A 25221-nucleotide genomic window follows, 5' to 3' on the forward strand; every position below is an offset into this window, starting at 1 on the left:
AGGATACAAGCTACGTGAGGGGGTTATATACAGGAGAGGATACAAGCCATGTGAGGGGGTATATACAGGGGAGGATACAAGCCATGTGAGGGGTTATATACAGGAGAGGACACAAGCCATGTGAGGGGTTATATAAAGGAGAGGACACAAGTCATGTGAGGGGTTATATACAGGAGAGGATACAAGCCATTAAAGGGGGTTATATACAGAAAAGGATACAAGCCATGTGAGGGGGTATATACAGGAGAGGATACAAGCCATGTGAGGGGGTTATATACAGGAGAAGATACAAGCCTTGTGAGGGGTTATATACAGGAGAGGATACAAGCCATGTGAGGGATTATATACAGGAGAGGACACAAGCCATGTGAGGGGTTATATACAGGAGAGGATACAAGCCATGTGAGGGGTTATATACAGGAGAGGATACAAGCCATGTGAGGGGTTATATACAGGAGAGGATATAAGCCATGTGAAGGGTTATATACAGGAAATGATACAAGCCATGTGAGGGGTTATATACAGGAGAGGATACAAGCCATGTGAGTGGTTATATACAGGAGAGGATACAAGCCATGTGAGGAGGTTATAAATAGGAGAGGATACAAGCCATGTGAGGAGGTTATAAATAGGAGAGGATACAAGCCATGTGAGGAGTTATATACAGGAGAGGATACAAGCCATGTGAGGTTATTATATACAGGAGAGGACACAAGCCATGTGAGGGGTTATATACAGGAGAGGATACATGCCATGTGAGGGGTTATATACAAGAGAGGATACAAGCCATGTGAGGGGTTATATACAGGAGAGGATACAAGCCATGTGAGGGGTTATATACAGGAGAGGACACAAGCCATGTGAGGCGTTATATACAAGAGAGGATACAAGCCATGTGAGGGGTTATATACAGGAGAGGATACAAGCCATGTGAGGGGGTATATACTGGAGAGGATACAAGCCATGTGAGGGGGTATATACAGGAGAGGATACAAGCCATGTGAGGGGTTATATACAGAAGAGGATACAAGCCATGTGAGGGGTTTTTTACAGGAGAGGACACAAGCCATGTGAAGGGGTTATATACAGGAGAGGATACAAGCCATGTGAGGGGTTATATACAGGACAGTATACAAGCCATGTGAGGGGTATATACAGGACAGGATACAAGCCATGTGAGGGGGTGTATACAGGAGAGGATAGAAGCCATGTGAGGGGTTATATACAGGAGAGGATACAAGCCATGTGAGGGGGTATATACAGGACAGGATACAAGCCATGTGAGGGGGGGTATACAGGAGAGGATAGAAGCCATGTGAGGGGTTATATACAGGAGAGGATACAAGCCATGTGAGGGGGTATATACAGGAGAGGATACAAGCTATGTGAGGGGGTATATATAGGAGAGGATACAAGCCATGTTATGGGTTATTTACAGCAGAGGATACAAGCCATGTGAGGGGTTATATACAGAAGAGGATACAAGCCATGTGAGGGGTTATATACAGGAGAGGAAAGAAGCCATGTGAGGGGTTATATACAGGAGAGGATACAAGCCATGTGAGGGGTTATATACAGGAAATGATACAAGCCATGTCAGGGGTTATATACAGGAGAGGATACAAGCCATGTGAGGGGTTATATACAGGAGAGGACACAAGCCATGTGAGGGGTTATATACAGGAGAGGATACAAGCCATGTGAGGGGGGTATATACAGGAGAGGATACAAGCAATGTTATGGGTTATTTACAGCAGAGGATACAAGCCATGTGAGGGGTTATATACAGGAGAGGATACAAGCCATGTGAGGGGTTATATACAGGAGAGGACACAAGCCATGTGAGGGGTTATATACAGGAGAGGATACAAGCCATGTGAGGGGGGTATATATAGGAGAGGATACAAGCCATGTTATGGGTTATTTACAGCAGAGGATACAAGCCATGTGAGGGGTTATATACAGAAGAGGATACAAGCCATGTGAGGGGTTATATACAGGAGAGGAAAGAAGCCATGTGATGGGATATATACAGGAGAGGATACAAGCCATGTGATGGGATATATACAGGAGAGGATACAAGCCATGTGAGGGGTTATATACAGGAGAGGATACAAGCCATGTGAGGGGTTATATACAGGAAATGATACAAGCCATGTCAGGGGTTATATACAGGAGAGGATACAAGCCATGTGAGGGGTTATATACAGGAGAGGACACAAGCCATGTGAGGGGTTATATACAGGTGAGGATAGAAGCCATGTGAGGGGTTATATACAGGAGAGGATACAAGCTGTCACGGTTACACCCGCGATCCTCGGTACGGATTGAGGGTGTACCCGTGCCTGCTGCCGCGGTCCCCGCTCCCCCAGCTCTCACTTACCTCTCCAGGCTCCTGCCTGCACTCTTGCTCCCAGCGTGTAGGCCGCATGCTTCTTCCATGCAGTCGCGTGCTCCTGCCACTAGAGGGAGCGCGCGCGGACTTCTCCCAGCCTTAAAGGGCCAGCGTCCTCATTATTGGCTCTGGCATTCCAGGCTCGGCTATATAGCCTGGCGACTCCCAGCATCCCCAGCCGGATCTTCAGCTCAATCTTCTGAGGAGAAAGCCTTCTTGAGCATTTCCAGACGCCTCTGAGTTCCCGTGTTCCCGGCTTCCTGTGTTCCGTGTTGTTCCCCTGTTCTGTGGTTCCTGTGGCGGTCCTGGTATCCTGTGGCACTCCGGTACTCCTGCCTGTCTTCCTGTGGTCCTGCCTGCCTTCCCGTGGTCCTGCCTGCCTTCCCGTGGTCCTGCCTGCCTGCTTTCCCGTGGTCCTGCCTGCCTTCCCGTGGTCCTGCCTGCCTTCCCGTGGTCCTGCCTGCCTTCCCGTGGTCCTGCCTGCCTTTCCGTGGTCCTGCCTGCCTTCCCGTGTTCCTGCCTGCCTTCCCGTGGTCCTGCCTGCCTTCCCGTGGTCCTGCCTGCCTTCCCGTGGTCCTGCCTGCCTTCCCGTGGTCCTGCCTGCCATCTGTGGTCTCCTTGTCCCTACCTTGGCTGCCACCGTGGGCCTAGTCACACCCGTGGAGCGACTTGGTGACTCCCCGCCGCAGCAAGTCCATCCCGCTTTGCGGCGGGCTCTGGCGAAGACCAGGAGTTCACTTAGACTCCGCTCCTGGGTGTGGCTAAGGTTGTTATCTCCCGCGGTGGTTCAGGGAGTCCACTTACTTAGTCCTAAGGGACTATTCCCCATAGACTGTGACAGTAAGATCCGGCCATGGACTCCTCCAAGGTCTTGTATCCTGCAAAAGCCATGGACTGTGTCGAGGATTCGTACCAGCTTCTGGGTGACTTTCCCAGCACTATTGCCCAGCACCCAAGAGATTGCTACGCAAAAAGAACTCTTGGATAAACTCGCTGCCACCCTGCGGTTTATTACCTCCCAGCAGCAGGCTCATGTGACTCCTCCTGTTGTTTCTGTCCCCCAGCCATGTTTTTCGGCAGCGAACTCTGGATCAGATTTTTTGATGCCAAACAAATTTGATGGCAACCCCAATTTTTGCAGGAGTTTCGTCATCCAGTGCTCGTTGTACATCAAGCTGACGTCCTCCCAGTCCACCCTCGAACGCACTAAGTTGGCACGTGTTTTTTCTTTGCTCACTGGAGAGGCGCTGGACTGGGCTACTCCTCTATGGGATAGTGGTTACCTGGACATGGTTACTCATACCAAGTTCCTGGCAAAAATCCAGTCCAGATTTGAACCACCTCAAGTTCGATCACCTCATCTGTCCTGCATGGTTCCGGGGTCTCCAGTGTCTCCGCAGCTGCCCAGAGCTGCACCAGCGGCGCCCAAGCCTCTGCAGCTGCCCAGAGCTGCTCCAGCAGCGCCCAAGCCTCCGCAGCTTCCCAGAGCTGCTCCAGCGGCGCCCAAGGCTGCACAGCTTCCCGTAGCTGCTCCCGTGGCTCTGCAGCTTCCCGTAGCTGCTCCAGTGGCTCCGCAGCTCCCCGCAGCTGCTCCAGTGGCTCCGCAGCTCCCCGCAGCTGCACCAGTGGCTCCGCAGCTTGCCAATGCTGCTCCAGAGACTCTCCAGCCTCCGCAGCTTTCCGTGGCTGCTCCAGTGGCTCCGCAGCTCCCTGCAGCTGCTCCAGTGGCTCCGCAGCTCCCCGCAGCTGCTCCAGTAGCTCCGCAGCTCCCCGCAGCTGCTCCAGTGGCTCCGCAGCTCCCCGCAGCTGCTCCAGTGGCCCCACAGCTTGCCAATGCTGCTACAGAGACTCTCCAGCCTCCGCAGCTTCCCGTGGCTGCTCCAGTGTCTCCACAGCTTGCCACGGCTGCTCCAGAGACTCTGCAGCTTGCCACAGCTGCTCCAGTGGCGCCCCAGACCCTGCAGCTTGCCACGGCTGCTCCAGTGGCGCCCCAGACCCCGCAGCTTGCCACGTCTGCTCCAGTGGCGCCCCAGACTCCGCAGCTTGCCACGGCTGCTCCAGTGGTGCCCCAGACTCCGCAGCTTGCCAAGGCTGCTCCAGTGGTGCCCCAGACTCCGCAGCTTGCCACGGCTGCTCCAGTGGCGCCCCAGTCTCCGCAGCTTGCCACGGCTGCTCCAGTGGCGCCCAAGTCTCCGCAGCTTGCCACGGCTGCTCCAGTGGCGTCCCAGACTCCACAGCTTGCCACGGCTGCTCCAGAGACTCTGCAGCTTGCCACGGCTGCTCTGGCCTCCCCTGAGGCTGCTCCGGTGTGCCTAGAGCCGACCCAGCCTGCTTCCCAAGTCTTCCCGGTGCCTTCTCTCCTCCTAAGGTGTCTCATCACCAAGAAGAATTGGAGGAGGCGAAGAAAGAAGAACAGCAGGCTGAAGAAGAAGAGAAGAGGGGCCCTAAGGGGGGGGGGGTACTGTCACGGTTACACCCACGATCCTCGGTACGGATTGAGGGTGTACCCGTGCCTGCTGCCGCGGTCCCCGCTCCCCCAGCTCTCACTTACCTCTCCAGGCTCCGGCCTGCACTCTTGCTCCCAGCGTGTCGGCCGCATGCTTCTTCCATGCAGTCGCGTGCTCCTGCCACTAGAGGGAGCGCGCGCGGACTTCTCCCAGCCTTAAAGGGCCAGCGTCCTCATTATTGGCACTGGCATTCCAGGCTCGGCTATATAGCCTGGCGACTCCCAGCATCCCCTGCCGGATCTTCAGCTCAATCTTCTGAGGAGAAAGCCTTCTTGAGCATTCCAGACGCCTGCCTGCCTTCCTGTGGTCCTGCCTGCCTTCCCGTGGTCCTGCCTGCCTGCCTTCCCGTGGTCCTGCCTGCCTGCCTTCCCGTGGTCCTGCCTGCCTGCCTTCCCATGGTCCTGCCTGCCTGCCTTCTCGTGGTCCTGCCTGCCTGCCTTCCCGTGGTCCTGCCTGCCTGCCTTCCCGTGGTCCTGCCTGCCTTCCCGTGTCCCTACCTTGGCTGCGACCGTGGGCCTAGTCACACCCGTGGAGCGACCTGGTGACTCCCCGCCGCAGCAAGTCCATCCCGCTTTGCGGCGGGCTCTGGCGAAGACCAGGAGTTCACTTAGACTCCGCTCCCGGGTGTGGCTAAGGTTGTTATCTCCCGCGGTGGTCCAGGGAGTCCACTTACTTAGTCCTAAGGGACTATTCCCCATAGACTGTGACACAAGCCATGTGAGGGGTTATATACAGGAGAGGATACAAGCCATGTGAGGGGTTATATACAGGAGAGGGTACAAGCCATGTGAGGGGATATATACAGGAGAGGACACAAGCCATGTGAGGGGTTATATACAGTAGAGGATACAAGCTATGTGAGGGGTTATATACAGGAGAGGACACAAGTCATGTGAGGGGTTATATACAGGAGAGGACACAAGCCATGTGAGGGGTTATATAAAGGAGAGGATACAAGCCATGTGAGGGGTTATATACAGGAGATGATACAAGCCATGTGAGGGGTTATATACAAGAGAGGATACAAGCCATGTGGGGGTTATATATAGAGATGAGCGAACACACTCGTCTTAGCTTGATGCTTGTTCGAGCATTAGCGTACTTGAAACTGCTCGTTGCTTGGACGAATATTTTGCCAGCTCGAGAAATTGGCATCTTCTGCCGTTTTGATTTTTGGCGGCCAGAAACAGAGCCAATCACAAGCCAGGAGACTCTGCACTCCACCCAGCATGACGTGGTACCCTTACACTTCGATAGCAGTGGTTGGCTGGCCAGATCAGGTGACCCTGGGATAGACTAGCCGCTGCCCGCGCTGCTCGGATCATTCTCTGTCTGGATGCCGCTAGGGAGAGAGCTGCTGCTGGTCAGGGAAAGCGTTAGGGTGTTCTATTAGAATAGCGTTAGGCAGGAGTGATTCTACAAGAACCCAACAACCCTTGTTAGGGCTAGAATATTTCTTTTTCTTTGGTTGTGGCTGGGCTTGCTGGCACTAGTAGTGCAGCTAGTTTCATAGTGTGATGAGATTTCAGGGAGACTTGGGAACGTTCTATTTAGCTCTTAGTGACACACATATCCATCTCAAGCACCTAAGTGGGACAATTTATTAGGGGTTTGATTGAATTACGCACAGTCTGACAATTTTTTTTTTTGCTTGTGGCTGGGCTTGCTGGCACTAGTAGTGCAGCTAGTACCATATTGTGATGAATTTGCAGGGAGACTTGCGAACGTTCTGCTTCTCAAACACCTAAGTGGGACAATTTATTAGGGCCTTTTCAAAACTAAAAGGCATCAGGCACAGCACAAAATCCTGTTGTGTGCTGTCAGTGTAGGTTAGAAACTAGCCATAGCAATAGGATAGCATTGTTTTGTTAAAAAAAAAACAAAAAAACAAAAAAACACACAAAAAAAACACACAAAAACACACGCAGTCCACCCATGTCACCGAAATCAGCACTCCTCCAGCTCCTCCACCTCAGCCTTCTTCCCCTCAGCCTGCCCCCTCCCAGGAAACTTTGGCATTTTGATACTCAGAGGAACTGTTTTCTGGAACCTTCCCAGAGTCACAAACCACTTGTCCGGTTGCTGCTGAGCACTTTTCCGATGCCCAGGTTTTCGACCGGTCGCAGTCTGTGGGTGATGATGACATTGTTGACGTAGTAGAAGAAGTGTGTAAAGAGGTGTCGGACGATGAGGAGACACGGTTGTCAGACAGTGGTGAAGTTGTTGTCAGGGCAGGAAGTCCGAGTGGGGAGCAGACTGAGGGATCGGAGGATTATGAGGTGACAGACCCAAGCTGGGTTGATAGGCTGGGTGAACACAGTGCTTCTGAGACGGAGGCGAGCCCTCAATGAGAACAGGTTGGAAGAGGCAGTGGTGGGGCCAGATGGAGAGGCAGGGCCTGAGCATCAGCGCCAAATGTTTCATGTAGTGAAGCTACCGTGGCAAGGGCTAGATTTTCAGAAGTCTGGAGGTTCTTTAAAGAAACAGCGGATGACCGACAGACTGTGGTGTGCAACCTGTGCCAAACCAGGATCAGCAGGGGTTCCACCACTACCAGCTTAACCACCACCAGTATGCGCAGGCATATGAATGCTAAACACCCCACTCAATGGAACCAAGGCTGTTCACCTCCGGCCGGGCACATTACTGCTCCTTCCCCTGTGTCATCTGCTAGTCAGCCCCCTGCCCAGGACCCCGGCCCAAACACCTCCCTTGCAAAAACCACACCTTCGCCTCCACGATCCTCCACAGCATCCACCAATGTCTCCATGCGCAGCGTTCAGCTCTCCATACCCCAGACGCTGGAGCGCAAGAGGAATTACAGTGCACAGCAGGCACAGCCGTCACAGTGCTGTCGCTAGGCGACAGCAGGCGGTCCTCAAACTGCTGAGCCTAGGCGATAAAAGGCACACCGCCCAAGAGCTATTACAGGGCATCACGGCGCAGACTGATCTGTGGCTGGCACCGGTGAACCTGAAGCCAGGCGTGGTTGTGTGTGACAACGGCCGTAACCTGGTGGCGGCTCTGCAACTCGGCAGACTGACACATGTGCCATGCCTGGCCCATGTGTTAAATCTGATAGTTCAGCGTTTCCTCAAGACATACCCCAATCTGTCTGATTTGCTCACGAAGGTGCGCTGCATCTGTGCGCATTTCAGGAAGTCCAGCCCAGATGCTGCCACTCTCAGGGCCGCCTCCAACTGCCTGCTCACTGACTATTGTGCGACATGCCCACGAGGTGGAATTCAACATTAACTATGTTATCCAGAGTTTACCAGCAGCGCAGAGCGATTGTAGACTGCCAGATGTCAACTTATACCAGAACTGGTAGTCAGGTCAGTCAGCTTCCTCAAGTCTACAATGAGGAGTGGACGTGGATGTCTGATATCTGTCAGGTGCTGAGTAACCTTGAGGAGTCAACACAGATGGTCAGTGGCGATGCCTTCATCATCAGCCTCACCATCCCGCTGCTTGGCCTGTTGAAAATCTCTCTGGTCAGCATGAAGTCAGAAGCTTTGCGCTCGTCACAGGAGACGGGGAAGAAGATTCCCTTGTTGATAGCCAAAGCACCCTTAGGTCTGTTTCTCAGCGCATATCGGAGGAGGTGGAGGAGGATGAGGAGGAAGAGGAGGAGAATGTTGGCGAGACACAAGAGGGGAGCATTGCTCAGTCCTTCACTGTTGAGCGTGTATGGGCAGAAGAAGAGGAGTTGGAGGAGTTGGATGAGGAGAAAATGGACAGTCAGGCCAGTGAGGGGAGTGAATTCTTGCGCGTTTTCATGCAGATTTCATGCAGATTTCATGCTAGGCTGCCTATCCCGTGACCCTCGCGTTCAAAGAATTTATTCCAGCACCGATTACTGGGTATTCACTCTCCTGGACCCACGGTACAAGAAAAATATTTCCACTCTCATCCCTGGAGAGGAAAGGAGTGTGAGAATGCATGAATACCAGCAGGCCCTGGTGCACAAGCTGAAACAGTATTTCCCTTCTGACAGCGCTAGCGGCAGAGTGCGTAGTTCTGCGGGACAAGTAGCGAGGGAGAGTAGGCGAGCAGGCAGCTTGTCCAGCACTGGCAGGGGTACGCTTTACAAGGCCTTTGCCAGTTTTATGTCACCCCAGCAAGACACTGTCACCTGTCCCCAGTCTCGGCAGAGTAGGGCTGATCTTTACAGAAAGATGGTGAGGGAGTACGTAGCTGACCATACCATCGTCCTAAATGATCACACAGCTCCCTACAACTACTGGGTTTCAAAGCTGGACATGTGGCACGAACTGGCGCTGTACGCCTTGGAGGTTCTTGCCTGCCCTGCCGCTAGCGCAGTGATGACCAACCTATGACACGCGTGTCAGCACTGACACACGTAGCCATTTTCAGTGACACACGGCTGCTGTAGTGCAGTTGTCTGGGGCCGGTTGGTTGACGGTGTGGTCTGCAGCGAGCGGCTGCATCTCAGGCAGAGAGATCGCAGCTGCTGCGGAGGCCGCCCAATGACGCCAGAGTGGAGCGTGGAGACAGAGCAGCCCCAGCTCGCAAAGACGCAATCTATGCTGTGCCTGTGCGGGAACATCTACACAGGAGCTGAAGTGGCCTGAAGAGGAGTAACGGAGGCTCGTGGTGTCGTTGGAGCCTGTGCCAGTTAGGTAAGTTAATTTATTGAGTTGAGCTCTGCCGGGCTGGGCTGTGATGTACACTCTTTGGGGGGCACTTCTCAGGACACAAATGTCCTTAAAACTAGCTGTTGCTGGACTGCCACAGGTTCCCATCACTGGAATAATTCCCCCTCCCCCTCACTTATCTTAGTTCATGGAACCCCACACAAGTTACATAACAGCAAGACCAATGAAAGAAACCAACTGACAGATTAACACAGAAGTCACTAAGCAGGTAAGTTAAATAACTATACATATTTGTTATTTAAACTCTAAATATCACAAAATCAGTTTTTTTTTCTCAAGGTGACACACCACCCGAGTTATGCTCGGTTTTTTGACACACCAAGCTCAAAAGGTTGCCCATCACTGCACTAGCGTGTTGTCCGAGCGGGTTTTCAGTGCAGCTGGTGGCATCATCACCGATAAGCGTACACGCCTGTCGACTGACAGCGCTGACAGGCTGACGCTTATCAAGATGATTTTCATTCTCCACCAGGTAAAGGAAGCTCATCCTGAATAATTTATCCACTCCTCCTCCTCCTCATTTTCCTCCTTCTCCTCCTCTTTGTACACTAAAGCATAGGAAACTGGCTATTTTTTGACAGGGCCCACTGGCTCTAGCTATAGTACTCTATGTATTTAATTTTTCTGGAGGGCCACCTACCCGGTCCTCTGTTTTAAGCAATTTTTGGGAGTGCCACATACAGGCACTCAATCTATTTAATTTTTCTGGAGGACCACCTACCTGCTCCTCTGGTTTGAAAACTTTTTTGGACTGCCACATACAGGCACTCAATTTATTTAATTTTTCTGGAGGACCACCTACCTGCTCCTCTGGTGTGAAAACTTTTTTGGACTGCCACATACAGGCACTATCCAAATTAAATTGTCTCCATAGCAGCCTCCACATGTCGTCTTTTTAGCTGGCTCCACACGTTGTCTCCATTGCTACCTCCACACGTCATCGCCATAGCTGCCTCCAAAAGTCGTCCATATAGCTGCCTCCATACATGGTCCCCTTATCAAACGAGCTGTGTCAGGCAGAATTTTGGGTTGTTTTCATGGCTTCCACATCAAACTTGTTAACTTTGTCGCCACCCTGCTGTGTAATCCACAAAATATACTGGCAAACTTTTATCATTTACCAATATTATTTCAGCGCTTCTTGCGCATCTGTTTACATTCCCCTCACCCGCCATATCCCAAACTTATAGGAACGCTACTACACTTGATCTTATACAAAAGGTTCTTAGAAGTGCTGTTCGTGGAGTAGCCTAGAGACAGGGGCTTGGATTGGCGAAAGCTCGCCTGGCAGCGGAGCGCCAGCTCCATCCCAAGATCCAACTAACATAGTTTTAACTGCAGCACCTTTAATCTACTACTAGTTCAATGCCTCCATACATCGTCCCCTTATCAAACGAGCTGTGTCGGGCAGAATTTTGGGTTGTTTTCATGGCTTCCACATCAAACTTGTTAACTTTGTCGCCACCCTGCTGTGTAATCCACAAAATATACTGGCAAACTTTTATCATTTACCAATATTATTTCAGCGCTTCTTGCGCATCTGTTTACATTCCCCTCACCCGCCATATCCCAAACTTATAGGAACGCTACTACACTTGATCTTATACAAAAGGTTCTTAGAAGTGCTGTTTGGGGAGTAGCCTAGAGACAGGGGCTTGGATTGGCGAAAGCTCGCCTGGCAGCGGAGCGCCAGCTCCATCTCAAGATCCAACTAACACAGTTTTAACTGCAGCACCTTTAATCTACTACTAGTACACTGCCTCCATACATAGTCCCCTTATCAAACAAGCTGTGTCAGGCAGTATTTTCAGGTGTTTCACTCGGCCCATCTGTCGCCGCCATGCTGGAGACCTGAAGTTGCAATCATAGCAGCGCAATATGGATGCCCCATACTGTCGCTCTTAATCATGGAAGTCGTCTCCATGGCTGCCTCCACAAGTCGTCCCCTTATCAAAAGAGCTGTGTCAGGCTCATTTTTCGGGTGTTTCACCAGATACGTTATGGAACTTGGTCACTATGTCGCCACCATGCTGTGTTATCGACTAAATATACCGTCAACCTTTTGTTCACATAGGAAATCATTTCACCTCCTTTGGTGAAACCTGAGTCCATTTAGGGTATGTCGCCATGAGACTCTCTAGCCTGCCACTGCTGCCGCTGCCTCTGCATGCCGTCCCCTATAGTGTCAGGGTCAATTATTGCATGTTTTAGATGCTATCTAGCCTCATTCGGTCACTCTTTCATGGCCGTGCTGTTACCCATAATTTTGGCATAATGGTGCGATTAAGCAGCCTCGGAGGCATCCATGCATGCTGCCTCTGCTGTTTCCTGTCCATTTCCGTGGTGTTTCCATCCTTTTCTGAGGTTCCCAGGTGTTTGGCCAAGTTTCCCTGTGCAGAGCCTTGGTCCCCTTGAAAAATGCTCGAGTCTCCCATTGACTTCAATGGGGCTCGTTATTCGAGACGAGCACTCGAGCATCGGGAAAAGTTCATCTCGAATAACGAGTACCCGAACATTTTAGTGCTCGCTCATCTATAGCGTACACGCCTGTCGACTGACAGCGCTGACAGGCTGACGCTTATCAAGATGAATAAAGCCTGGATTTCTCAGGATTTCCATTCTCCACCAGGTGAAAGAAGCTCAACCTGAATAATGTATGCACTCCTCCTCCTCATTTTCCCCCTTCTCCTCCTCTTTGTACACTAAAGCAGAGGAAGCTGGCTATATTTTGCCAGGGCCAACTGGCTCTAGCTATAGTACTCTATGTATTTATTTTTTCTGGAGGACCACCTACCTGCTCCTCTGGTTTGAAAACTTTTTTGGACTGCCACATACATGCACTATCCAAATTTAATTGTCTCCATAGCAGCCTCCACACATCGTATTTATAGCTGCCTCCACATATTGTCTCCATTGCTACCTCCACACATCATCTCCATAGCTGCCTCCCAAAGTCGTCCATATAGCTGCCTCCATACATCGTCCCCTTATCAAACGAGCTGTGTCAAGCAGATTTTTGGGTTGTTTTCATGGCTTCCACATCAAACTTGTTAACTTTGGCCATAACCAAGCCAATTACTTATAAGTACAGTACTACACTTGATCTTATACAAAAGGTTCTTAGAAGTGCTGTTTGTAGCCACCGTCTGCTTTGAAAATTATAATTTTTTCAAAGTAAACGCTTCTGTCCCCCAGGCCCATTTTGGGTGGGGAGGAGCCGAGAGGCAGGGGCTTGGACAGGCGAAAGCTCGCCTGGCAGCGGAGCGCCAGCTCCATCCCAAGATCCAACTAACATAGTTTTAACTGCAGCACCTTTAATCTACTACTACTTTACTGCCTCCATACATCGTCCCCTTATCAGACGAGCTGTGTCAGGCAGAATTTTCGGGTGTTTCACCAGATACATAATTGAAGTCGGCCCATCTGTCGCCGCCATGCTGGAGACCCGAAGTTGCAATCATAGCAGCGCAATATGGATGCCCCATACTGTCGCTCTTAATCATGGAACCATTTCCGAAAAAACTATTAAAAATAGAACCACTATGCTATTCCATTATTCCTAGGTGAAATATTCAAACGACCCGGCCTGCTTTGAAAATTATCATTTTTTCAATGTAAACGCTTCTGGCCCCCAGGCCCATTTTGGGTGGGGAGGAGCCGAGAGACAGGGGCTTGGACAGGCGAAAGCTCGCCTGGCAGCGACCGCCAGCTCCATCACAAGATTAGGCAGCCTCAGAGGCATCCATTCATGCTGCCCCTGCTGTTTCCTGTCCATTTTGCCTCCACGATCCTCCACAGCGTCCACCAATGTCTCATTTCAACTCTCTATACCCCAGACCTTGGAGCACGAGAGGATATGCAGCACATCATCCCCTTATCAAACGAGCTGTGTCAGGCAGAATTTTCAGGTGTTTCACCAGATACATAATGGAACTCGGCCCATCTGTCGCCGCCATGCTGGAGACCTGAAGTTGCAATCATAGCAGCGCAATATGGATGCCCCATACTGTCAATCTTATTCATGGAAGTCGTCTCCATGGCTGCCTCCACATGTCGTCCCCTTATCAAACGAGCTGTGTCAGGCTCATTTTTCGGGTGTTTCACCAGATACGTTATGGAACTTGGTCACTATGTCGCCACCATGCTGTGTTATCGACTAAATATACCGTCAACCTTTTGTTCACACAGGGAATCATTTCAGTGCTTCTTGCTCACCTCCTTTGGTTCCTCTCTGCTACCCATTGGTTTGAAGCCTGAGTCCATTTAGGGTATGTCGCCATGCCACTCTCTAGCCTGCCGTTGCTGCCGCTGCGTCTGCATGCCGTCCCCTATAGTGTCAGGGTCAATTATTGCATGTTTTAGATGCTATCTAGCTTCATTCTGTCACTCTGTCATGGCCATGCTGTTGCCCATAATTTTGGCATAATGGTGCGATTAAGCAGCCTCAGAGGCATCCATGCATGCTGCCCCTGCTGTTTCCTGTCCATTTCCTTGGTGTTTCCATCATTTTCTGAGGTTTCAAGGTGTTTGGCCAAGCTTCCCTGTGCAGAGCCTTGGTCCCTTTGAAAAATGTTCGAGTCTCCCATTGACCCATTGAAAAGTTTGTCTAGGATAACGAGCACCCGAGCATTTTAGTGCTTGTTCATCTCTAGTTATATACAGGAGAGGACACAAGCCATGTGAGGGGGTTATATACAGAAGATGATGCATGTGAGGGGTTATATACAGGAGAGGATAGAAGCCATGTGAGGGGGTATATACAGGAGAGGATACAAGCCATGTCAGGGGGTTATGTAGAGGAGAGGATACATGCCATGTGAGGGGGTTATATACAGGAGAGGACACAAGCCATGTGAGGGGGTTATATACAGAAGATGATGCATGTGAGGGGTTATATACAGGAGAGGATACAAGCCATGTGAGGGGTTATATACAGGAGAGGATACAAGCCATGTGAGGGTTATATACAGGAGAGGACACAAGCCATGTGAGGGGCTATATACAGGAGAGGATACATGCCATGTGAGGGGTTATATACAGGAGAGGATACAAGCCATGTGAGGGGTTATATACAGGAGAGGATACAAGCCATGTGAGGGGTTATATACAGGAGAGGATACAAGCCATGTGAGGGGTTATATACAGGAGAGGATACAAGCCATGTGAGGGGGTTATATACAGGAGAGGATACAAGCCATGTGAGGGGTTATATACAGGAGAGGATACAAGCCATGTGAGGGGTTATATACAGGAGAGGATACAAGTCACGTGAGGGGGTATATACAGGCGAGGATACAAGCCACGTGAGGGGTTATATACAGTGGAGGATACAAGCCACAAGAAGGGGTATATACAGGAGAGGATACAAGCCATGTGAGGGGGTAATATACAGGAGAGGATACAAGCCATGTGAGGGGGTTATATACAGGAGAGGATACAAGCCATGTGAGGGGTTATATACAGGAGATGATGCATTTGAGGGGTTATATAGAGGAGGGGATACAAGCCATGTGAGGGGTTATATACAGGAGAAGATACAAGTCATGTGAGGGGCTGTATACAGGCGTGGACACTACTGTTAATTTGGGATTTAACATGTTGCATTTTTAATGCATCTTGAAACTAATCACAACAGCTGAGGAGAGTGGATTTTCCTAATTACATTCCTGTTAATATTTGAATTTACAAAACACATAGTAAACGCAATGTTAACACATGTGTTAACGTTGTGTTTATATTGCGTTTTGTAAATGCAAATGTTAACAGTAATGAAATAAGGCAAATCACCTATCCTCAGCTGTAATTAGTTTCAAAATGCATTATAATTTCAATTAAACTGCTACTTGTGACTTCACCCTGAGAAGTAACTAATAAAAAAATGCAAAAATTTAAAATTTTGACAAAAGAGGTTACAAAAGAGGTTTCCATAATGACTACATATGGAAAGCTGATATGAGCATCTAACTGTTATATTAGAAAGCCTTAAAGATAATTTGTCTCCAGAAACAAACTTGTTCTCGGCCTGGATGGAACACAAAGGGGCTCAATTACTAAGGGTCTGTCGGACGCATTTTAGTAGGGTTTCCCGGCGATTTCCATTTTGCAGCAAAATGCCCCAGGATTTTGGCGCACGTGATTGGATTTTGGCGCATTAGCTCTGGCTTGCACATGACAGAAATCGGGGGGTGTGGCTGTCGAACAACTCAATGGATTCGGAAAAATTTTAAAAAGGAATTGTGTCGCAAGATCACGTACAGGGAAGAAGAAGGTGAACTTTGGCGGACCTCAGCATGGAAGTGACGGATGCATGAACTTGGGCGCATGAGCTTAGTGAATCGCGGCAGACCCAAATCCTCGTCGGACAACGCACTGCGGGATCGCGACAGGACTGGGTAAGTAAATGTGCCCCAAAGTGTTTATAAAAGAAGAACTTATAAAACTAGGGGCAAAAATAAAAAAAACAACGGGGCAAAGAAATATCTGAGGCCACTAAAAAGGTACATGCCCTAGAAACACAAAACAAAGCAAACCAATCCTACGCACTAACAACATAACTAAATAAAGAAAGAGACCATCTACGTAATCTCCTACTTTACCAATATGAGAGAACCACACGTTTTACTAAAACCAAGTATTATGCTCAGGACCAGAAAATAGGCTCATTGTTAGCTAAAAAATTAAAAGACAAACACAACTTAAACATCCCTTCACTCACAAAGAACTGCGCAATCCCAGAGAAATAGCTAACGCATTTAAAGACCATTATCAAGATCTATATAATATTAAATTAGACCCAACAACACATCAACCCACTGAAAAAGACATTGAAGGATTTCTAAGCAGAATCAACCTACCTCATAAAACTGCCCCCCATAAAGCCCCAGGACTTGATGGACAGACAGGAGAATACTATAAACAATTCTCACATAAACTAACTGCATACCAGGGAAAAAGTTTAATCAAGCGACAAAGAAAAATTCCCACAAGACATGCTTACTGCACTAATAACAACCATCCCCAAACCGGGCAAACCAACGGACACCCCAAACCGGGCAAACCAACGGACACCCCAAACCGGGCAAACCAACGGACACCCCAAACCGGGCAAACCAACGGACACCCCAAACCGGGCAAACCAACGAACACCCCAAACCGGGCAAACCAACGGACACCCCAAACCGGGCAAACCAACGGACACCCCAAATCGGGCAAACCAACGGACACCCCAAACTGGGGAAACCAACGGACACCCCTCTGAACTACAGACCAATCTCATTACTCAATACAGATATCAAGCTCTACGCCAAAATAATTGCAAGTAGACTTAAAAACATTCTTCCAAAAATGATCAAGTTGGATTTGTCCCTAATAGACAAGCACCTGACAACAGAAGAAGATAGATATACTCCAGCACTGTGAGATCCATAACATACCTGCAACGTTCCTAACAATCAACCCTGAAAAAGTGTTTGACAGGGTCATCTGAAAATACGCTTTATACACACTAACAAAATGCGGAATAATAGGCCCAATCCTCTCTGCAATAAAGCATTCTACTCCAGCACAGCCGCTTACGTATATACTAACAATACCCTCTCCCAAAAACTAACCTTTTCCTTCACTCTTTCAATTTAACCCCTGGCAGAATCAAACAGAAATCACCCCAACATCACAGGAGTCAAGATAGGAAACTCGTTATATAAAATTGCACTTTTTGCATCAGAACACAATCAGCACCTAAGGGAGGATTCTAGCGCATCAGAACACAACCTGCAACTACGGGTGGATTCTAGCGCATCAGAACACAACGGTCGCCTACCGGAGGATTCTAGCACATAAGAACACAACCTGCACCTACGGGAGGATTCTAGCGCATGAGAACACAACCGTCGCCTACGGGAAGATTCTAGCGCATCAGAACAAAACCGACGCCTACGGGAGGATTCTTGCTCATCAGAACAAAACCATCGCCACGGGAGGATTCTTGACCATCAGAACACAACCTGCACCTACGGGAGGATTCTAGCGCATCAGAACACAACCGCTGCCTACGGGAGGATTCTAGCGCATCAGAACACAACCTGCACCTACAGGAGGATTCTAGCGCATCAGAACACAACCTGCGCCTACGGGAGGATTTTAGCGCATCACAACACAACCCGCACCTACGGGAGGACTCTAGCGCATCAGAACACAACCGTCGCCTACGGAAGGATTCTTGCGCATCAGATCGCAACCGTCGCCTACGGGAGGATTCTAGTGTATCAGAACACAACCTACACCTACGGGAGGATTCTAGCGCATCAGAACACAACCGTCGCCTACGGAAGGATTCTAGCGCATCAGATCGCAACCGTCGCCTACGGGAGGATTCTAGTGCATCAGAACACAACCGTCGCCTACGGGAGGATTCTAGTGTATCAGAACACAACCTGCACCTACGGTAGGATTCTAGTGCATCAGAACACAACCGTCGCCTAGGGGAGGATTCTTGCCCATCAGAACACAACCTGCACCTACTGGAGGATTCCAGCGCATCAGAACACAACCTGCACCTACGGGAGGATTCTAGCGCATCAGAACACAACGATCGCCTACGGGAGGATTCTTGCCCATCAGAACACAACCTGCGCCTACTGGAGAATTCTAGCGCATCAGAACACAACCGTCGCCTATGGGAGGATTCTAGCGCATCAGAACACAACCGTCGCCTAAGGGAGGATTCTTACCGATTAGAACAAAACCTGCGCCTACGGGAGGATTCTTGCCCATCAGAACACAACCTCCGCCTACTGGAGGATTCTAGCGCATCATAACACACCCTGTGCCTACGGGAGGAATCTAGCGCATCACAACACAACCTCCGCCTACTGGAGGATTCTAGCACATCATAACACACCCTGTGCCTACGGGAGGAATCTAGCGCATCACAACACAACCTGCGCCTACGGGAGTATTCTAGCACTGCCGAACACAACCTGCACCTAAAGGAGGATTCTAGCGCATCAGAACGCAACCGTCGCCTACGGGAGGATTCTAGTGCATTAGAACACAACTGTCGCCTACGGGAGGATTCTGGCACATCACAACACAACCTGCGCCTACGGGAGGATTCTAGCACATCACAACACAACCTGCGCCTACGGGAGGATTCTAGCGCATCAGAACACAATCTGCACCTAAAGGAGGATTCTAGCGCATCAGAACACAACCTGCACCTACGGGAGGATTCTAGCGCATCAGAACACAACCGTCGCCTACAGGAAGATTCTAGCGCATCAGAACACAACCTGCGCCTACGAGAGGATTCTAGCGCATCAGAACACAACGGTCGCCTACCGGAGGATTCTAGCGCATAAGAACACAACCTGCACCTACGGGAGGATTCTAGCGCATGAGAACACAACCGTCGCCTACGGGAAGATTCTAGCGCATCAGAACAAAACCGACGCCTACGGGAGGATTCTTGCTCATCAGAACAAAACCATCGCCACGGGAGGATTCTTGACCATCAGAACACAACCTGCACCTACGGGAGGATTCTAGCGCAACAGAACACAACCTGCACCTACAGGAGGATTCTAGCGCATCAGAACACAACCTGCGCCTACGGGAGGATTCTAGCGCATCACAACACAACCCGCACCTACGGGAGGACTCTAGCGCATCAGAACACAACCGTCGCCTACGGAAGGATTCTTGCGCATCAGATCGCAACCGTCGCCTACGGGAGGATTCTAGTGTATCAGAACACAAACTACACCTACGGGAGGATTCTAGCGCATCAGAACACAACCGTCGCCTACGGAAGGATTCTAGCGCATCAGATCGCAACCGTCGCCTATGGGAGGATTCTAGTGCATCAGAACACAATCGTCGCCTACGGGAGGATTCTAGTGTATCAGAACACAACCTGCACCTACGGTAGGATTCTAGTGCATCAGAACACAACCGTCGCCTAGGGGAGGATTTTTGCCCATCAGAACACAACCTGCACCTACTGGAGGATTCCAGCGCATCAGAACACAACCTGCACCTACGGGAGGATTCTAGCGCATCAGAACACAACGATCGCCTACGGGAGGATTCTTGCCCATCAGAACACAACCTGCGCCTACTGGAGAATTCTAGCGCATCAGAACACAACCGTCGCCTATGGGAGGATTCTAGCGCATCAGAACACAACCGTCGCCTAAGGGAGGATTCTTACCGATTAGAACAAAACCTGCGCCTACGGGAGGATTCTTGCCCATCAGAACACAACCTCCGCCTACTGGAGGATTCTAGCGCATCATAACACACCCTGTGCCTACGGGAAGAATCTAGCGCATCACAACACAACCTCCGCCTACTGGAGGATTCTAGCACATCATAACACACCCTGTGCCTACGGGAGGAATCTAGCGCATCACAACACAACCTGCGCCTACGGGAGTATTCTAGCACTGCCGAACACAACCTGCACCTAAAGGAGGATTCTAGCGCATCAGAACGCAACCGTCGCCTACGGGAGGATTCTAGCGCATCAGAACACAACCTGCACCTACGGGAGGATTCTAGTGCATTAGAACACAACTGTCGCCTACGGGAGGATTCTGGCACATCACAACACAACCTGCGCCTACGGGAGGATTCTAGCACATCACAACACAACCTGCGCCTACGGGAGGATTCTAGCGCATCAGAACACAATCTGCACCTAAAGGAGGATTCTAGTGCATCAGAACACAACCTGCACCTAAGGGAGGATTCTAGTGCATCAGAACACAACTGTCACCTACGGGAGGATTCTGGCGCATCACAACACAACCTGCGCCTATGGGAGGATTCTAGCGCATCAGAACACAACCTGCACCTAAAAGAGGATTCCAGCGCATCAGAACACAACCTGAACCTACGGGAGGATTCTTGCCCATTAGAACACAACCTGCACCTACGGGAGGATTCTAGCGCATCACAGCACAACCTGCGCCTACTGGAGGATTCTAGTGCATCAGAACACAACCATCGCCTACGGGAGGATTCTAGTTAATCAGAACACAACCTGCACCTACGGGAGGATTCTAGCGCATCACAACACAACCTGCACCTACAAGAGGATTCTAGCGCATCAGAACACAACCGTTGCCTAGGGAGGATTCTAGTTCATCAGAACACAACCTGCACCTACGGGAGGATTATAGCGCATCAGAACACAACCGTCGCCAACGGGAGGATTCTTGCCCATCACAACACAACCTGCACCTACGGGAGGATTCTAGCGCATCAGAACACAACCGTCACCTATGGGATGATTCTAGCACATCAGAACACAACCGTCGCCAACGGGAGGATTCTAGCACATCAGAATCCTGCGCCTACGAGAGGATTCTAGCGCATCAGAACACAACATGCGCCTACGGAAGGATTCTTGCCCATCAGAACACAACCTGCGCCTACAGGAAGATTCTAGAGCATCAGAGCTCAACCGTCGCCTATGGGGGGATTCTGGCGCATCACAACACAACCTGCGCCTATGGGAGGATTCTAGCCCATCATAACACAACCTGCGCCTAAAGGAGGATTCTAGTGCATCAGAACACAACCTGCACCTAAAAGAGGATTCAAGCGCATCAGAACACAACCTGCACCTACAGAAGGATTCTTGCCCATTAGAACACAACCTGCGCCTACGGGAGGACTCTAGCGCATTAAAACACAACCGCCGCCTACGGGAAGATTCTAGCGCATCAAAACACAACCTGCACCTACAGGAGGATTCTAGCGCATCACAGCACAACCTGCGCCTACTGGAGGATTCTAGCGTATCAGAACACAACCATCGCCTACAGGAGGATTCTAGTTCATCAGAACACAACCTGCACCTACGGGAGGATTCTAGCGCATCAGAACACAACCTGCGCCTACTGGAGGATTCTAGCGCATCAGAACACAACCGTCGCCAACGGGAGGAATCTAGCGCATCACAACACAACCTGCACCTACGTGAGGATTCTAGCGCATCAGAACACAACCGTCGCCTATGGGAGGATTCTAGCACATCAGAACACAACCGTCGCCAAAGGGAGGATTCTAGCGCATCAGAATCCTGTGTCTACGAGAGGATTCTAGCGCATCAGAACACAACATGCGCCTACGGGAGGATTCTTGCCCATTAGAACACAACCTGCGCCTACAGGAAGATTCTAGCGCATCAGAACACAATTGTCGCCTACGGGAGGATTCTTGCCCATCAGAACACAACCTGCACCTAAAGGAGGATTCTAGCGCATCAGAACGCAACCGTCGCCTATGGGAGGAATCTAGCGCATCAGAACACAACCTTTCCCTAAGGGAGGATTCTAGTGCATCAGAACACAACTGTCACCTACGGGAGGATTCTGGCGCATCAGAACACAACCTGCGCCTATGGGAGGATTCTAGCGCATCATAAAACAACCTGCGCCTACGGGACGATTCTGGCGCATCAGAAAACAACCTACACCTAAAGGAGGATTCTAGAGCATTAGACCGCAACCGCCGCCTACGGGAGCATTCTAGCGCATCAGAACACAACCTGCACCTTATGAAGGATTCCACTGCATCAGAACACAACTGTCGCCTACGGGAGGATTCTGGCGCATCACAACACAACCTGCACCTACGGGAGGATTCTAGCGCATCAGAACACAACCTGCACCTAAAGGAGGATTATAGCGCATCAGAAAACAAGCGTCGCCTACGGGAGGATTCTTGCCCATCAGAACACAACCTGCGTCTACGGGAGGATTCTAGCGCATCAAAACACAACCGCCGCCTACGGGAATATTCTAGCGCATCAAAAAACAACCGTCGCCTACGGGAGGATTCTTGCCCATCAGAACACAACCGCCACGTACAGGAGGATTCTAGCGCATCATAACACACCCTGCGCCTACGGGAGGATTCTAGCGCATCATAACACAACCTGCGCCTACGGGAGGATTCTAGCGCATCAGAACACAACCTAACCTGAAGGAGGATTCTAGCACATCAGAATGCAACCGTTGCCTACGGAAGGATTCTAGCGCATCAGAACACAACCTGCACCTAAGGGAGGAATCTAGTGCGTCAGAACACAACTGTTGCCTACGGGAGAATTCTGGTGCATCACAACACAACCTGCGCCTACGGGAGGATTTTAGCGCATCAGAACACAACCTGCACCTAAAGGAGGATTCTAGCGCATCAGAACACAACCTCTACCTACAGGAGGATTCTAGCGCATCAGAACACAACCTGCACCTACGGGAGGATTCTAGCACATCAGAACACAACCTGCGCCTACAGGAGGATTCTAGCGCATCAGAACACAACATGCGCCTACGGGAGGATTCTAGTTCATCAGATCTAGAGATGAGCGAACATACTCGTCCGAGCTTGATGCTCGATCGAGCATTAGCGTACTCGTAACTGCTCGTTGCTCGGACGAGTATTTCGCCCGCTCGAGAAAATGGCAGCTCCCGCCGTTTTGCTTTTTGGCGGCCAGAAACAGAGCCAATCACAAGCCAGGAGACTCTGCACTCCACCCAGCATGACGTGGTACCCTTACACGTCGATAGCAGTGGTTGGCTGGCCAGATCAGGTGACCCTGGGATAGACTAGCCGCTGCCCGCGCTGCTCGGATCATTCTCTGTCTGGATGCCGCTAGGGAGAGAGCTGCTGCTGGTCAGGGAAAGCGTTAGGGTGTTCTATTAGCTTACTGTTAGGCAGGAGTGATTCTACAACAGCCCTTCTTAGGGCTACAATAACGTTATCCTTTTTTTTTTTATTTGCTTGTGGCTGGGCTTGCTGGCACTAGTAGTGCAGCTAGTACCATATTGTGAGGAATTAGCAGGGGGACTTGCTACCGTTGTGTTTAGCTCTTAGTGACACACATATCCACCTCAAACACCAAAGTGGGAAAATTTATTAGGGGTTTGATTTCAATTAGGCACAGTCTGCCATTTCCTTTTTTATTTTACGTTTATTTTTTTAATAACTCAGCGTCATCTCATCTGGCATAGCAGTGTGCTTTCATACTTGGCTAGAAAATAGCCATAGGAGAATCCAAACGGCTTACTTACGCCTACAGTAGCGTTATATATATTTGATTTCTGGTTGATCTGCTGGTGGCTGTAGTTGTTGCAGTGCATCTACTAGCAAATTGTGAGCAATTTGGAGTGAGACTTACGACCACTGTGTTTTGCGCTTAGTGACGCACATATCCATCGCAAAGACCGAAGTGGGAAAATTTATTAGGGCCCGGGGTTGGATTTCAATTAGGCACAGTCTGCCATTTCCTTTTTTATTTTACGTTTATTTTTTTCATAACTCAGCGTCATCTCATCTGGCATAGTAGTGTGCTTTAATACTTGGCTAGAAAATAGCCATAGGAGAATCCAAACGGCTTACTTACGCCTACAGTAGCGTTATATATATTTGATTTCTGGTTGATCTGCTGGTGGCTGTAGTTGTTGCAGTGCATCTACTAGCAAATTGTGAGCAATTTGGAGTGAGACTTGCGACCACTATGTTTTGCGCTTAGTGACGCACATATCCATCGCAAAGACCGAAGTGGGAAAATTTATTAGGGCCCGGGGTTGGATTTCAATTAGGCACAGTCTGCCATTTCCTTTTTTATTTTACGTTTATTTTTTTCATAACTCATAGCGTCATCTCATCTGGCATAGCAGTGTGCTTTCATACTTGGCTAGAAAATAGCCATAGCAATAGGATAGCATCGTTTGGTTTTAAAAACTAAAAAACACACACAAAAAAAAAAACCACAAAAAAAAGGTAAAAAAAAAATTAAAGTTATAACTCTCATTTTCAAAATGTTTAACCCGAGGGCTAGGGGTAGAGGACGAGGGCGTCCAACTACTGCAGGGGTCAGAGGCCGTGGTCCTGGGCGGGGTGAGACACCACCTGCTGATGAGGGAGCAGGGGAACGCCGCAGAGCTACACTCCCTAGGTTCATGTCTGAAGTTACTGGGACTCGTGGTAGAGCACTGTTGAGGCCAGAACAGTGCGAACAGGTGGTGTCGTGGATTGCCGACAATGCTTCGAGCAATTTGTCCACCAGTCAGTCTTCCACGTAGTCCACCCATGTCACCGAAATCGGCACTCCTCCAGCTCCTGCACCTCAGCCTCCTCCCCCCCAGTCTGCCCCCTCCCAGCAAAATTTGCCATTTGAACCGGCATACTCTGAGGAACTGTTTTCTGGACCCTTCCCACAGTCACAAACCACTTGTCCGGTTGCTGATTAGAAATTTTCCGATGCCCAGGTTTTCCACCAGTCGCAGTCTGTGGGTGATGATGACCTTGTTGACGTAGTGGAAGAAGTGTGTAAAGAGGTGTCCGACGATGAGGAGACACGGTTGTCAGACAGTGGGGAAGTTGTTGTCAGGGCAGGAAGTCCGAGGGGGGAACAGACTGAGGGATCGGAGGATGATGAGGTGACAGACCCAAGCTGGGTTGAGAGGCCGGGTGAACACAGTGCTTCTGAGACGGAGGAGAGTCCTCGACCAGAACAGGTTGGAAGAGGCAGTGGTGGGGCCAGACGGAGAGGCAGGGCCAGAGCTGGTGCATCAGCGCCAAATGTGTCAACTAGTGAAGCTCCCGTGGCGAGGGCTCCTGCGGC

This window comes from Engystomops pustulosus, chromosome 3 (genome assembly GCF_040894005.1).
Source record: "Engystomops pustulosus chromosome 3, aEngPut4.maternal, whole genome shotgun sequence".
Taxonomy (NCBI): Eukaryota; Metazoa; Chordata; class Amphibia; order Anura; family Leptodactylidae; genus Engystomops; species Engystomops pustulosus.